The following is a 14,824-nucleotide window of genomic DNA, read 5'->3' as shown; positions in this document are numbered from 1 at the left end:
GCAAAGTAAGACCAGTTTCTACAAGATGACGATGCTTATGTTCGGCGGTGCCATTCTGCTGATGTGTATGAGGACAAGACACATGGTGTGACACTTGGCATCTTGTTCCCCCGACGTCTGGTGTTAATATCATTGATTCCAAGTGGGTTTTTAAAGTCAAGAGGCATGCTGATGGTTCTATTGAGCGCTACAAAGCACAGCTTGTTGCTAAGGGTTTCAAACAGAGGTATGGTCTTGACTATGAAGACACATTCAGTCCAGTTATCAAGCCTACTACCGTTCATTTGCTGCTGTCTCTGGCTATTACCCGAGGATGGTTTCTTCGTCAGCTTGATGTGCAGAATGCTTTTCTGCACGGTGTTCTGGAGGAAGAAGTTTATATGCGCCAGCCACCGGGGTTTGTGGATCCTACACGTCCTCATCATATTTGTCGCCTTGTTAAGGCGCTATATGGACTTAAACAGGCTCCCCGTGCGTGGCATGCACGCCTCGGCTCTGTTCTTCGGGCTCTTGGTTTTCTTCCCTCCACTACTGACACGTCCTTGTTCCTTCTTCAGCGTCCCGAGGTTACGATGTATCTCCTGGTTTATGCTGATGATATCATCCTCATCAGTTCCTCTGCTGCTGTTATGGATCGTCTTGTGGCTGCTTTGAGTGGGGATTTTGCTGTCAAGGACTTAGGTGCTCTGCATTTTTTCCTTGGTCTGGAGGTCTCACGATCTTCTGCTGGGTTGACTCTTACTCAGAAGAAGTATTCTCTGGATCTATTGCATCGTGCTGGCATGCTGAAGTGTAAACATGCGATCACTCCAATGTCTGCTACTAATCGGTTGTCTTCCCTGGATGGAGATCTTCTTTCATCTGATGATGCTACTGAGTATCGTAGTCTTGTTGGTGGTCTGCAGTATCTAACTATCACCAGACCAGATGTATCTTATGCAGTCAACCGTGTCTGTCAGTATCTTCATGCGCCCAGGACGTCTCATTGGTTAGCTGTGAAACTCATTCTGCGTTATATCTGTTCCACTGCCTCTTATGGTTTACTTCTCTAGCCTGCGCCATCTTATGAGATCTCATCCTTTTCGGATGCAGATTGGGCCGGGTGTCCTGATGACAGGCGATCCACGGGGGGATATGCAGTGTTTCTTGGTCCTAATTTGATCGCCTAGAATGCTCGTAAGCAGGCTACGGTTTCTCGCAGCAGTACTGCAGCTGAGTACAAAGCAGTTGCTGATGCGACTGCTGAGATCATATGGGTTAAGTCCTTGTTGAGAGAATTGAGAGTCCCTCCTACTGGTTCTCCAGTGCTTTGGTGTGACAACATTGGTGCTACTTATCTCTCATCTAATCCAGTGTCCCATGCTCGGACGAAACACATTGAGGTAGACTATCACTTTGTTCGAGAACGTGTTGCACAGAAACTCCTCATTATCAAGTTCATCTCATCAAAAGATCAACTTGCTGACATCTTCATGAAGCCTCTTCCTCAACCACAGTTCGTAGGCTGTAGGCGCAATCTTAACTTACTTTGTACTTCAGGCCATAGTTAAGATTGAGGGAGGGTGTTAGACTGTATATTTATATGTGGACCCTTTGTACACATCTATAATTGTATTGTACCCTTTGGTACTCTATATAATGAGATAGCCACACCCCGTTTAGGGTGTCGAGCAGTTTCCCAAACTCTATGTTTTACAGGTCCACCTCTATTTTTTTTTGTACTACATATTCCATATGTTGTTCAGCTTGTAATCAATGACATGTTGCTGTCAATTTACAGGGACATCATGCAATTGATGCCGCTAATTGATTTGAAGACCTCCTTTTTATCAACAGTGTAAATTGGCTGCCACGGACAATATGTTATTATATGTTCAAACAAAGGAGTTGTACATTGTGTTTTAGGATAATTTTTATTAATTAGTTCCTCTGTCTGTTTGCAGATTAATGTGAAGCATTTGTGGGAACAACTAACTTTCCAAATTATGACATCTTGCTACAATAATGGACCGATATTCTAAGCACTGAGAGAGGTCTTTAGGCAATATAATATCCAGCGCCAAAGAGCACCTAATAGAAGATGATTAATGCTTTGCTGGGTACTTCCTCAATATAAGAGCGTTTAGATCACTATTTTAGTATTCTAAACGCTCTTATAAATCTTTACAGAGGGAGTATTATTTTTAGCTGGTGTTGTTGGAAGAACAAAAGGTTTCAGCTATTTTAGCTAGTGTTGTTGGAAGAACAGTGTTTCAGCTATTTTTCTGTCTGGTTATCTGTTGTGTGAATTATAAAAGTTACTCCCTCCGTCCCATGATATAAAAGCATTTTTGACACTATATTAGTGTCAAAAACGCTCTTATATTATGAGATGGAGGGAGTAACTTTTAGACACAACTGTGCTTCTGTTGCATTGGTGACTGTGCCTCGAGAAGAGATACAACTGTGTTTCTTCCATCTAAGCTTGTAGAGGTCAAATTTTAGACACACAAGCACAATACATGTCCTTTTTAGAGCTGTGCCTCAACCAGAACACGACGTGTGCTTTTTCCAACTGAACCTTTGAAAGGACCTAGAGGCACATGTGCTTCTGCTGCACCGGGAAACTGTGCTTCCGGCAGAGGCAAAAAATGCTTTTTCCAACCGAGCTTACTACAATTGTGCTTCAGCAAGCATCATAGTTTTCCTTAAGATCAAATGGTTTCCAGAGAAATATTCATTTTTATGTTTATTTTTATTATTTTGCTTGATTTCAGTTCAGGCGACATAAAAGAGAGGAAGACTGAGTTCTATCCTTACTAACATTAGTTTTCACTGCTGCACATTTGAGTGCTGAGGCCGTTCACCTAGGATGCGTTTGGTAGCCCGCGTATACCTCAGCCAGGCCCGCATGGAAAAAACAGGTCCGTTTGGTTATCCGCATTCACTGTTGAGCCTCCATAGCACGAAAATTAGAGCACCTCTGGGCCTGCATCCAGAGAAACACTCAAAGCAGGGCGATCCAAGACGACGGTTACCACCGGAGCGCATCGGCCAGGGCGGTAAGTCCTCGCCCTCTCTGTAGACTTACTGCTTTTGACCCGGGCTAGATTAGATTTGAGCACGCGATTGGAGAGTTAGAGAGGGGATTGAACACATCGGGGGTGGAGGATTGCCATCCATTGATTCTGCACCGACGGCTACTAGGGCTCATAGGTTATTTTTCGATTACATCGGGGGTGGGGATTAGGGTACACACTTTCTTCTCTAGCCACGACGACCCTAGAGTCGCGTCGAGTGGCGGGGGGGAGGGGTAGCCATCTTCTTTTCTTCCTCATCGTATTCGTCAAGAACGATGGGTCTTGCATGGTCGCCTACCGCCGGCACTGTGGCCACCATCTGCACCTCGTCGTTGTCGGTCTCCAGCGACCCGAACGTCCTACTCCATACGCCGCGGCATGCTGGTCTTGAGGCGTCTTGTACTGTCGGTACTTAACCCATCTTGCCCATTGTCTAGCGTCGCCGGAGTCTGCCTGATTCATGGCACAACGCAAGATGTCCACTGACATTGCACCCTTGGCTGGGTCCAGAATCAGTGTCTTCAACTCGTCCGGCATAGCCTTCTTCATCATAGCATCAGCCTCCTTGTGCATGTCATCGATGCTGCTGAAGTTCGAGAACACTTTCATGGCGTGCTAGAACTTCTTGCGATCACCGAGCGAGCACCCAAGGAAGAAGGCCCTCCATCCAATGCCCCGAGGGAAGGGTTGGGGTTGGAGTTGGAGCTCATGGCGAGGGAGAGGTGGTGAAACAGAGAGGTGGAAGAGGAGAGGTGGTGAAACAGAAGGGGTTTGATTGCGGTGCTGGGTTAGTAGGGTGGGTTAATATAGGAGCGTTAGGTCGATATGAATGAATGCTCAACATTGAACTGCGTGTTGTTCATAATGTAGATGGAGAAGGGCAAGGAGGTCGTGCCGCCATTGGTCGAAGTGCCAGTGCTGGATCACCCTGTTGGAAATATGCCCTAGAGGCAATAATAAAATGGTCATTATTATATTTCTTTGTTCATGATAATTGTCTATTGTTCATGCTATAATTGTGTTATCCGGAAATCGTAATACATGTGTGAACACATAGACCACAACACGTCCCTAGTGAGCCTCTAGTTGACTAGCTCGTTGATCGAAAGATAGTCATGGTTTCCTGACTATGGACATTGGATGTCATTGATAACGGGATCAAATCATTAGGAGAATGATGTGATGGACAAGACCCAATCCTAAGCTTAGCTCAAAGATCGTGTAGTTCGTTTGCTGTAGCTTTTCTGAGTGTCAAGTATCATTTCCTTAGACCATGAGATTGTGCAACTCCCGAATACCGTAGGAGTGCCTTGGGTGTGCCAAACATCACAACGTAACTGGGTGACTATAAAGGTACATTACAGGTATCTCTGAAAGTGTCTGTTGGGTTGGCACGAATTGAGACTGGGATTTGTCACTCCGTATGACGGAGAGGTATCTCTGGGCCCACTCGGTAATGCATCATCACAATGAGCTCAAAGTGATCAAGTGGTTGATCATGGGATCATGCATTACGGTACGAGTAAAGTGACTTGCTGGTAATGAGACTGAACGAGGTATTGGGATACCGACGATCGAGTCTCGGGCAAGTAACGTACCGATTAACAAAGGAAATTGTATACGTGATTGATTAAGTCCTCGACATCGTGGTTCATCCAATGAGATCATCGAGGAGCATGTGGGATCCAACATGGGTATCCAGATCCCACTGTTGGTTATTGACCGGAGAGCCGTCTTGGTCATGTCTACGTGTCTCCCGAACCCGTAGGGTCTACACACTTAAGGTTCGGTGACGCTAGGGTTGTAGAGATATGAGTATGTAGTAACCCGAAAGTTGTTCGGAGTCCCGGATGAGATCCCGGACGTCACGAGGAGTTCCGGAATTGTCCGGAGGTGAAGAATTATATATAGGAAGTGCAGTTTCGGCCATCGGGAGAGTTTCGGGGGTCACCGGTATTGTACCGGGACCACCGGAAGGGTCCCGGGGGTCCACCGGGTGGGGCCACCCATCCCGGAGGGCACCATGGGCTGAAGTGGAGAGGGGAACCAGCCCCTGGTGGGCTGGTGCGCCCCCCTTGGCCCCCCCCATGCGCCTAGGGTTCGGAACCCTAGGGGAGGGGGCGCCTACACTTGCCTTGGGGGGTACTCCACCCCTTGGCCGCCGCCCCCCTAGGAGATCCCATCTCCTAGGGCCGGCGCACCCCCCTAGGGGGCCTATATAAAAGGGGGGGAGAGGGCAGCAACACCTCAAGTCTTGGCGCCTCCCTCTCCCCTGCTACACCTCTCCCTCTCGCAGAAGCTCGGCGAAGCCCTGCTGCGATCACTGCTGCATCCACCACCACGCCATCGTGCTGCTGGATCTTCATCAACCTCTCCTTCCCCCTTGCTGGATCAAGAAAGAGGAGACGTCATCCGCTCCGTACGTGTGTTGAACGCGAAGGTGCCGTCCGTTCGGCACTTGGTCATCGGTGATTTGGATCACGGCGAGTACGACTCCATCATCCCCGTTCTCTTGAACGCTTCCGCTCGCGATCTACAAGGGTATGTAGATGCACTCTCCTCTCGTTGCTAGTTGACTCCATAGATTGATCTTGGTGAAACGTAGGAATTTTTTTTGTTTTCTGCAACGTTCTCCTACAGTGGCATCATGAGCTAGGTCTATGCATAGTTACTATGCACGAGTAGAACACAAAGTAGTTGTGGGCGTCGATATTGTCAATTTACTTGCCGTTACTAGTCTTATCTTGATTCAGCGGCATCGTGGGATGAAGCGGCCCGGACCAACCTTACACGTACGCTTACGTGAGACCGGTTCCACCGACTGACATGCACTAGTTGCATAAGGTGGTTGGCGGGTGTCTGTCTCTCCCACTTTAGTCGGATCGGATTCGATGAACAGGGTCCTTATGAAGGGTAAATAGAAATTGGCAATTTACATTGTGGTTTTGGCGTAGGTAAGAAAACGTTCTTGCTAGAACCCTATTGCAGCCACGTAAAACTTGCAACAACGATGAGAGGACGTCTAACTTGTTTTTGCAGCAAGTGTCATGTGATGTGATATGGCCAAAGTTGTGATGAATGATGAATGATGAATGATATATATGTGATGTATGAGATCATGTTCTTGTAATAGGAATCACGACTTGCATGTCGATGAGTATGACAACCGACTGGAGCCATAGGAGTTGTCTTTATTTTTGTATGACCTGCGTGTCATTGAGAAACGCCATGTAAATTACTCTACTTTATTGCTAAACATGTTAGCCATAGTAGTAGAAGTAATAGTTGGCGAGCAACTTCATGGAGACACGATGATGGAGATCATGATGATGGAGATCATGGTGTCATGCCGGTGACAAGATGATCATGGAGCCCCAAGATGGAGATCAAAGGAGCTATATGATATTGGCCATATCATGTCACTATTATTTGATTACATGTGATGTTTATCATGTTTTTGCATCTTGTTTACTTAGAACGACGGTAGTAAGTAAGATAATCCCTTATAATAATTTCAAGAAAGTGTTCCCCCTAACTGTGCACCGTTGCGACAGTTCGTTGTTTCGAAGCACCACGTGATGATCGGGTGTGATAGATTCCAACGTTCACATACAACGGGTGTAAGACAGATTTACACATGCAAACACTTAGGTTGACTTGACGAGCCTAGCATGTACAGACATGGCCTCGAAACACAGAAGACCGAAAGGTCGAGCATGAGTCGTATAGAAGATACGATCAACATGAAGATGTTCATCGATGTTGACTAGTCCGTCTCACGTGATGATCGGACACAGCCTATTGACTCGGATCATGTTATACTTAGATGACTGGAGGGATGTCTATCTGAGTGGGAGTTCATTGAATAATTTGATTAGATGAACTTAATTATCATGAACTTAGTCTAAAATCTTTACAATATGTCTTGTAGATCAAACGGCCAACGTTGTCCTCAACTTCAACGCGTTCCTAGAGAAAACCAAGCTGAAAGACGATGGCAGCAACTATACGGACTGGGTCCGAAACCTGAGGATCATCCTCATAGCTGCCAAGAAAGATTATGTCCTACGAGCACCGCTAGGTGAAGCACCTGCTTTCCCTGCAGAACAAGACGTTATGAACGCTTGGCAGACACGTGCTGATGATTACTCCCTCGTTCAGTGCGGCATGCTTTACAGCTTAGAACCGGGGCTCCAAAAGCATTTTGAGCGACACAGAGCATATGAGATGTTCGAAGAGCTGAAAATGGTTTTCCAAGCTCATGCCCGGGTCGAGAGATATGAGGTCTCCGACAAGTTCTTCGGCTGTAAGATGGAGGAAAATAGTTCTGTCAGTGAGCACATACTCAAAATGTTTGGGTTGCATAACCGCTTGACTCAGCTAGGAGTTAATCTCCCGGATGACGCGGTCATTGACAGAATCCTTCAGTCGCTTCCACCGAGCTACAAGAGCTTTGTGATGAACTTCAATATGCAGGGGATGGAAAAGACCATTCCTGAAGTATTTGCAATGCTGAAATCAGCAGAGGTAGAAGTCAAAAAGGAACATCAAGTGTTGATGGTGAATAAAATCACTAAGTTCAAGAAAGGCAAGGGTAAGAAGAACTTCAAGAAGGACGGCAAGGGAGTTGCCGCGCCCGATAAGCAAGCTGCCGGGAAGAAGGCAAAGAATGGACCCAAGCCCGAGACTGAGTGTTTTTATTGCAAGGGAAGTGGTCACTGGAAGCGGAACTGCCCCAAATACTTAGCGAACAAGAAGGCCGGCATCACGAAAGGTATATGTGATATACATGTAATTGATGTGTACCTTATCAGTACTCGTAGTAGCTCCTGGGTATTTGATACCGGTGCGGTTGCTCACATTTGTAACTCAAAGCAGGAGCTGCGGAATAAGCGGAGACTGACGAAGGACGAGGTGACGATGCGCGTCGGGAATGGTTCCAAGGTCGATGTGATCGCCGTCGGCACGCTACCTCTACATTTACCTACGGGATTAGTTTTAAACCTCAGTAATTGTTATTTAGTGCCAGCTTTGAGCATGAACATTGTATCAGGATCTCGTTTAATTCAAGATGGCTACTCATTTAAATCCGAGAATAATGGTTGTTCTATTTATATGAGAGATATGTTTTATGGTCATGCTCCGATGGTGAATGGTTTATTCTTAATGAATCTCGAGCGTAATGCTACACATATTCATAGTGTGAATACCAAAAGATGTAAGGTTGATAATGATAGTCCCACATACTTGTGGCACTGCCGCCTTGGTCACATAGGTGTCAAACGCATGAAGAAGCTCCATGCAGATGGACTTTTAGAGTCTCTTGATTACGAATCATTTGACACGTGCGAACCATGCCTCATGGGTAAAATGACCAAGACTCCATTCTCAGGAACAATGGAGCGAGCAACCAACTTATTGGAAATCATACATACTGATGTGTGTGGTCCAATGAGTGTTGAGGGTCGCGGTGGCTATCGTTATGTTCTCACCCTCACTGATGACTTGAGTAGATATGGGTATGTCTATTTAATGAAACACAAGTCTGAGACCTTTGAAAAGTTCAAGGAATTTTAGAGTGAGGTTGAGAATCAACGTGACAGGAAAATCAAGTTCTTGCGATCAGATCGTGGGGGAGAATACTTGAGTCACGAATTTGGCACACACTTAAGAAAATGTGAAATAGTTTCACAACTCACGCCACCTGGAACACCTCAGCGTAATGGTGTGTCCGAACGTCGTAATCGCACTCTATTAGATATGGTGCGATCTATGATGTCTCTTACCGATTTACTGCTATCATTTTGGGGCTATGCTTTAGAGACTGCCGCATTCACTTTAAATAGGGCTCCGTCGAAATCCGTTGAGACGACACCTTATGAATTATGGTTTGGGAAGAAACCTAAGCTGTTTCTAAAAGTTTGGGGATGCGATGCTTATGTCAAGAAACTTCAACCTGAAAAGCTCGAACCCAAGTCGGAAAAATGCGTCTTCGTAGGATACCCTAAAGAAACTATTGGGTATACCTTCTACCTCAGATCCGAAGGCAAGATCTTTGTTGCCAAGAATGGATCCTTTCTAGAGAAAGAGTTTCTCTTGAAAGAAATGAGTGGGAGGAAGGTAGAACTTGATGAAGTATTACCTCTTGAATCGGAAAGTGGCGCAACACAGGAAAATGTTCCTGAGGTGCCTGCACCGACTAGAGAGGAAGTTAATGATGATGATCATGAGACTTCAGATCAAGTTGCTACTGAACTTCGTAGGTCCACAAGGACACGTTCCGCACCAGAGTGGTATGGCAACCCTGTCTTGGAAATCATGTTGTTAGACAACGGTGAACCTTTAAACTATGAAGAAGCGATGGCGGGCCCGGATTCCGACAAATGGCTGGAAGCCATGAAATCCGAGATAGGATCCATGTATGAAAATAAAGTATGGACTTTGACTGACTTGCCCATTGATCGGCGAGCCATAGAAAATAAATGGATCTTTAATAAGAAGACAGACGCGGATGGTAATATGACCATCTATAAAGCTCGGCTTGTCACTAAGGGTTATCGACAAGTTCAAGGGGTTGACTACGATGAGACTTTCTCACCTGTAGCGAAGCTGAAGTCCGTCCGAATCATGTTAGCAATTGCCGCATTCTATGATTATGAGATATGACAAATGGACGTCAAAACGGCATTCCTTAATGGTTTCCTTAAGGAAGAATTGTATATGATGCAGCCGGAAGGTTTTGTCGATCCTAAGAATGCTGACAAGGTGTGCAAGCTCCAATGCTCGATTTATGGGCTGGTGCAAGCATCTCGGAGTTGGAACATTCGCTTTGATGAGATGATCAAAGCGTTTGGGTTTATGCAGACTTATGGAGAAGCCTGCGTTTACAAGAAAGTGAGTGGGAGCTCTGTAGCATTTCTCATATTATATGTAGATGACATACTTTTGATGGGAAATGATATAGAACTTTTGGACAGCATTAAGGCCTACTTGAATAAGAGTTTTTCAATGAAGGACCTTGGAGAAGCTGCTTATATATTAGGCATCAAGATCTATAGAGATAGATCGAGACGCCTCATTGGTCTTTCACAGAGTACGTACCTTGACAAGATATTGAAGAAGTTCAAAATGGATCAGTCAAAGAAGGGGTTCTTGCCTGTATTGCAAGGTACGAGATTGAGCACAGCTCAAAGCCCGACCACGGCAGAAGATAGAGAAAAGATGAGTGTCGTCCCCTATGCCTCAGCCATAGGGTCTATCATGTATGCTATGCTGTGTACCAGACCTGATGTAAACCTTGCCGTAAGTTTGGTAGGAAGGTACCAAAGTAATCCCGGCATGGAATACTGGACAGCGGTCAAGAATATCCTGAAGTACCTGAAAAGGACTAAGGACATGTTTCTCTTTTATGGAGGTGACGAAGAGCTCGTCGTAAAGGGTTGCGTCAATGCTAGCTTCGACACAGATCTGGATGACTCTAAGTCACAAACCGGATATGTGTATATTTTGAATGGTGGGGTAGTAAGCTGGTGCAGTTGCAAGCAAAGCGTTGTGGCGGGATCTACATGTGAAGCGGAGTACATGGCAGCCTCGGAGGCAGCACAAGAAGCAGTCTGGGTGAAGGAGTTCATTATCGGCCTAGGAGTCATACCCAATGCGTCGGGCCCGATGACTCTCTTCTGTGACAACACTGGAGCTATTGCCCTTGCCAAGGAGCCCAGGTTTCACAGGAAGACCAGGCATATCAAGCGTCGCTTCAACTCCATTCGTGAAAGTGTTCAAAATGGAGACATAGAGATTTGTAAAGTACATACGGACCTGAATGTAGCAGATCCGTTGACTAAACCTCTCCCTAGAGCAAAACATGATCAACACCAGAACTGCATGGGTGTTCGATTCATCACAATGTAACTAGAATATTGACTCTAGTGCAAGTGGGAGACTGTTGGAAATATGCCCTAGAGGCAATAATAAAATGGTTATTATTATATTTCTTTGTTCATGATAATTGTCTATTGTTCATGCTATAATTGTGTTATCCAGAAATCGTAATACATGTGTGAACACATAGACCACAACACGTCCCTAGTGAGCCTCTAGTTGACTAGCTCGTTGATCAAAAGATAGTCATGGTTTCCTGACTATGGACATTGGATGTCATTGATAACGGGATCACATCATTAGGAGAATGATGTGATGGACAAGACCCAATCCTAAGCTTAGCTCAAAGATCGTGTAGTTCGTTTGTTGTAGCTTTTCTGAGTGTCAAGTATCATTTCCTTAGACCATGAGATTGTGCAACTCCCGGATACCGTAGGAGTGCCTTGGGTGTGCCAAACGTCACAACGTAACTGGGTGACTATAAAGGTACATTACAGGTATCTCCGAAAGTGTCTGTTGGGTTGGCACGAATCGAGACTGGGATTTGTCACTCCGTATGACGGAGAGGTATCTCTGGGCCCACTCGGTAATGCATCATCACAATGAGCTCAAAGTGATCAAGTGGTTGATCATGGGATCATGCATTACGGTACGAGTAAAGTGACTTGCCGGTAACGAGACTGAACGAGGTATTGGGATACCGACGATCTGTCTCGGGCAAGTAACGTACCGATTGACAAAGGAAATTGTATACGGGATTGATTAAGTCCTCACATCGTGGTTCATCCGATGAGATCATCGAGGAGCATGTGGGAGCCAACATGGGTATCCAGATCCCGCTGTTGGTTATTGACCGGAGAGCCGTCTCGGTCATGTCTACGTGTCTCCCGAACCCGTAGGGTCTACACACTTAAGGTTCGGTGACGCTAGGGTTGTAGAGATATGAGTATGCAGTAACCCGAAAGTTGTTCGGAGTCCCGGATGAGATCCCGGACGTCACGAGGAGTTCCGGAATGGTCCGGAGGTGAAGAATTATATATAGGAAGTGCAGTTTCGGCCATCGGGAGAGTTTCGGGGGTCACAGGTATTGTATCGGGACCACCGGAAGGGTCCCGGGGGTCCACCGGGAGGGGCCACCCATCCCGGAGGGCCCCATGGGCTGAAGTGGAGAGGGGAACCAGCCCCTGGTGGGCTGGTGCGCCTCCCTTGGGCCCTCCCATGCGCCTAGGGTTGGGAACCCTAGGGGAGGGGGCGCCTCCACTTGCCTTGGGGGGTACTCCACCCCCTTGGCCGCCGCCCCCCCTCCCCCCAGGAGATCCCATCTCCTAGGGCCGGCGCACCCCCCTAGGGGGCCTATATAAAAGGGGGGCGAGAGGGCAGCAACACCTCAAGTCTTGGCGCCTCCCTCTCCCCTGCTACACCTCTCCCTCTCGCAGAAGCTCGGCGAAGCCCTGCTGCGATCACTGTTGCATCCATCACCACGCCGTCGTGCTGCTGGATCTTCATCAACCTCTCCTTCCCCCTTGCTGGATCAAGAAGGAGGAGACGTCATCCGCTCCGTACGTGTGTTGAACGCGGAGGTGCCGTCCGTTCGGCACTTGGTCATCGGTGATTTGGATCACGGCGAGTACGACTCCATCATCCCCGTTCTCTTGAACGCTTCCGCTCACGATCTACAAGGGTATGTAGATGCACTCTCCTCTCGTTGCTAGTTGACTCCATAGATTGATCTTGGTGAAATGTAGGAAATTTTTTTGTTTTCTGCAACGTTCCCCTACACACCCAAGCGCCAATCGGAGGAAACTATGACCACTACCATCAGGAGTCGGGACCAAGCCACTTCTGCAACGTTATCCTTGCTCCAAAGCTGGAGAGTCTGCCATTGCCTTTGGAGTTCACGAAGTACTTCCCAGCTGTCCTTACAGAGTTCAAGCTCAAGACAAACACCAGCAACGCATGGAGGGTGACGATGAGGGTAATCAGCGGCATGGTCACCCTTGATCAGGGTTGGGCCACTTTCGCCGCCGTTCATCAGATCATGATCAGGTACATGCTGACATTCAAGCTGCCGACCCCCGGCACCATGAAGGTGATCATTTTCAACGACAACGGCGTGGAGTTGGTCACCAAGTGCAAGGAGCACGACAACCGCCTGAGCTCCTGTTGCCCGTTCCTTGTTGGTTGTTGGTTTAAGACTTGGGTTTCGTTTAAAACTTAGCGTACTATATTGGCTTAAAACTTGTATTTGTGCCTAAGTTTATTCTGTTGCTCTAGTTTAGGTCTTAGTTCTTCATGTGTGCCTCTGGTAACCTCACCATATCGAGGAGGAGATTACCACACAACTGTCCTGGATGTAACCAAACAACCGGACTTGTGTTCAGCCTCAAACAAGTCCACAACCAAACAACAGGCCTTTGGTTTTGGCACATGTAGGCTAGAGGGGATGCAGGCAGCCAATCAACATGCAGCTGTTGGTTTTTTGCGTGCATATGCTCAGCCAGGCCCAGTTGGGACAAGTATACAACGTGGCAAAAAACGATGCAGGTAACCGAACGCATCCCTACTCTCATTTATTGTGTCTATCTAATACTACCTCTCTTCCATAATGCAGAGCATATATAATTTTTTTTTAAAGTCAAACTTTATAAACTTTGGCCAAGTTTGTAGAGAAAAAATATATACATTTAGAATACGAAATACGTATGCTTAGATACATCATAAGACATACTGTCGTATTGTATACATTTGATATTGTTGATATAAATTATTTTCTCTATAAACTTGGCCCATTTTTTTTGAACTTAACTTGATCAAAGTTTGTAAATTTGACTAAGTTTGATATAAATCTATATATATGCACTAAGTTATGGAAAGAAGGGAGTACTTATTTAACCCCCGCCCCATCCCCGCTCCCCTCCCCTCCCACCCCCTAGTGGACGCCATTAATCAGTAGAAGAAGCAGCAGAAATCGAGATCCCTGACCTCTCTCCTCCTTCTGGATCTGGATCGAGATACCGAAGGTAGTTGAATGTCCTCTCTTCTCTTTCTTGGATCCTTGCTCTATGTTCTATTTGCAAAGATGTGTGCAGGAAATTTACACAGGATGATCTCCCAGTACTCGCTCAAGGCTGGTGATTTGAGTATCATCTTCCTTAATGACGTGGTCCTGGATGGTAACTTTAGGATCTCTTTGCATGATGCGCAGGGCACTTAGAAGCGTCCAAAACTCTTGACTCATGGTTCGTCTTTTATCATGCCCACTAAATCTTTATTTCCCCTCCACCCCGCAAAAAAAAATCTTTATTTCCCCTCGAAATCTCTAATTTTTTTGTGCAGAGTAAAAAAAATTATTTGTATTTAAAGGTATGAGCTTCAGGAATTCGTCATAGCATATGATCCATCCTGATTTAAATACTGTGAAATAAAATATGTAACACTAACACTGTAGTAGAATACATGCGACAAAGCCCCCATAATCCTTTTTCATTGGAGTTGTTGTGGGTTAGTATCTGTCAAAAGTGCCCAATTTTATGTATATATCCTAGTAGAAAACAGTCTTTAACTTTGCATATAGTTTTCATGCCAAGGCTCTATATGAAATTTGTATACTTAGCGGCAAAATTGCATACTGCTTCTGCTAAGCACTTGTGAGAGAAAACAACAACTTGTATTATTAATTACTCGTCCGTAAGTTGAAGAAAGTTTAATTCCTGCTTTGTATTTGAAAACCACTATGCTCGCCTTTTTTGGCACACCAAACATTACTCTGATTCTTTTCATTTTTTATATTTCCTATTTCAAAGAATTGCTTCTATTCTTAACAGTGACTATTAAGAACTGATTGCACAATTGAGTTGAAAGTTGACATTTGATAGTGTTAAAAG

This window comes from Triticum dicoccoides, chromosome 1A, assembly GCF_002162155.2.
Source record: "Triticum dicoccoides isolate Atlit2015 ecotype Zavitan chromosome 1A, WEW_v2.0, whole genome shotgun sequence".
Lineage (NCBI taxonomy): Eukaryota > Viridiplantae > Streptophyta > Magnoliopsida > Poales > Poaceae > Triticum > Triticum dicoccoides.
This window is presented reverse-complemented; position numbering follows the sequence as displayed.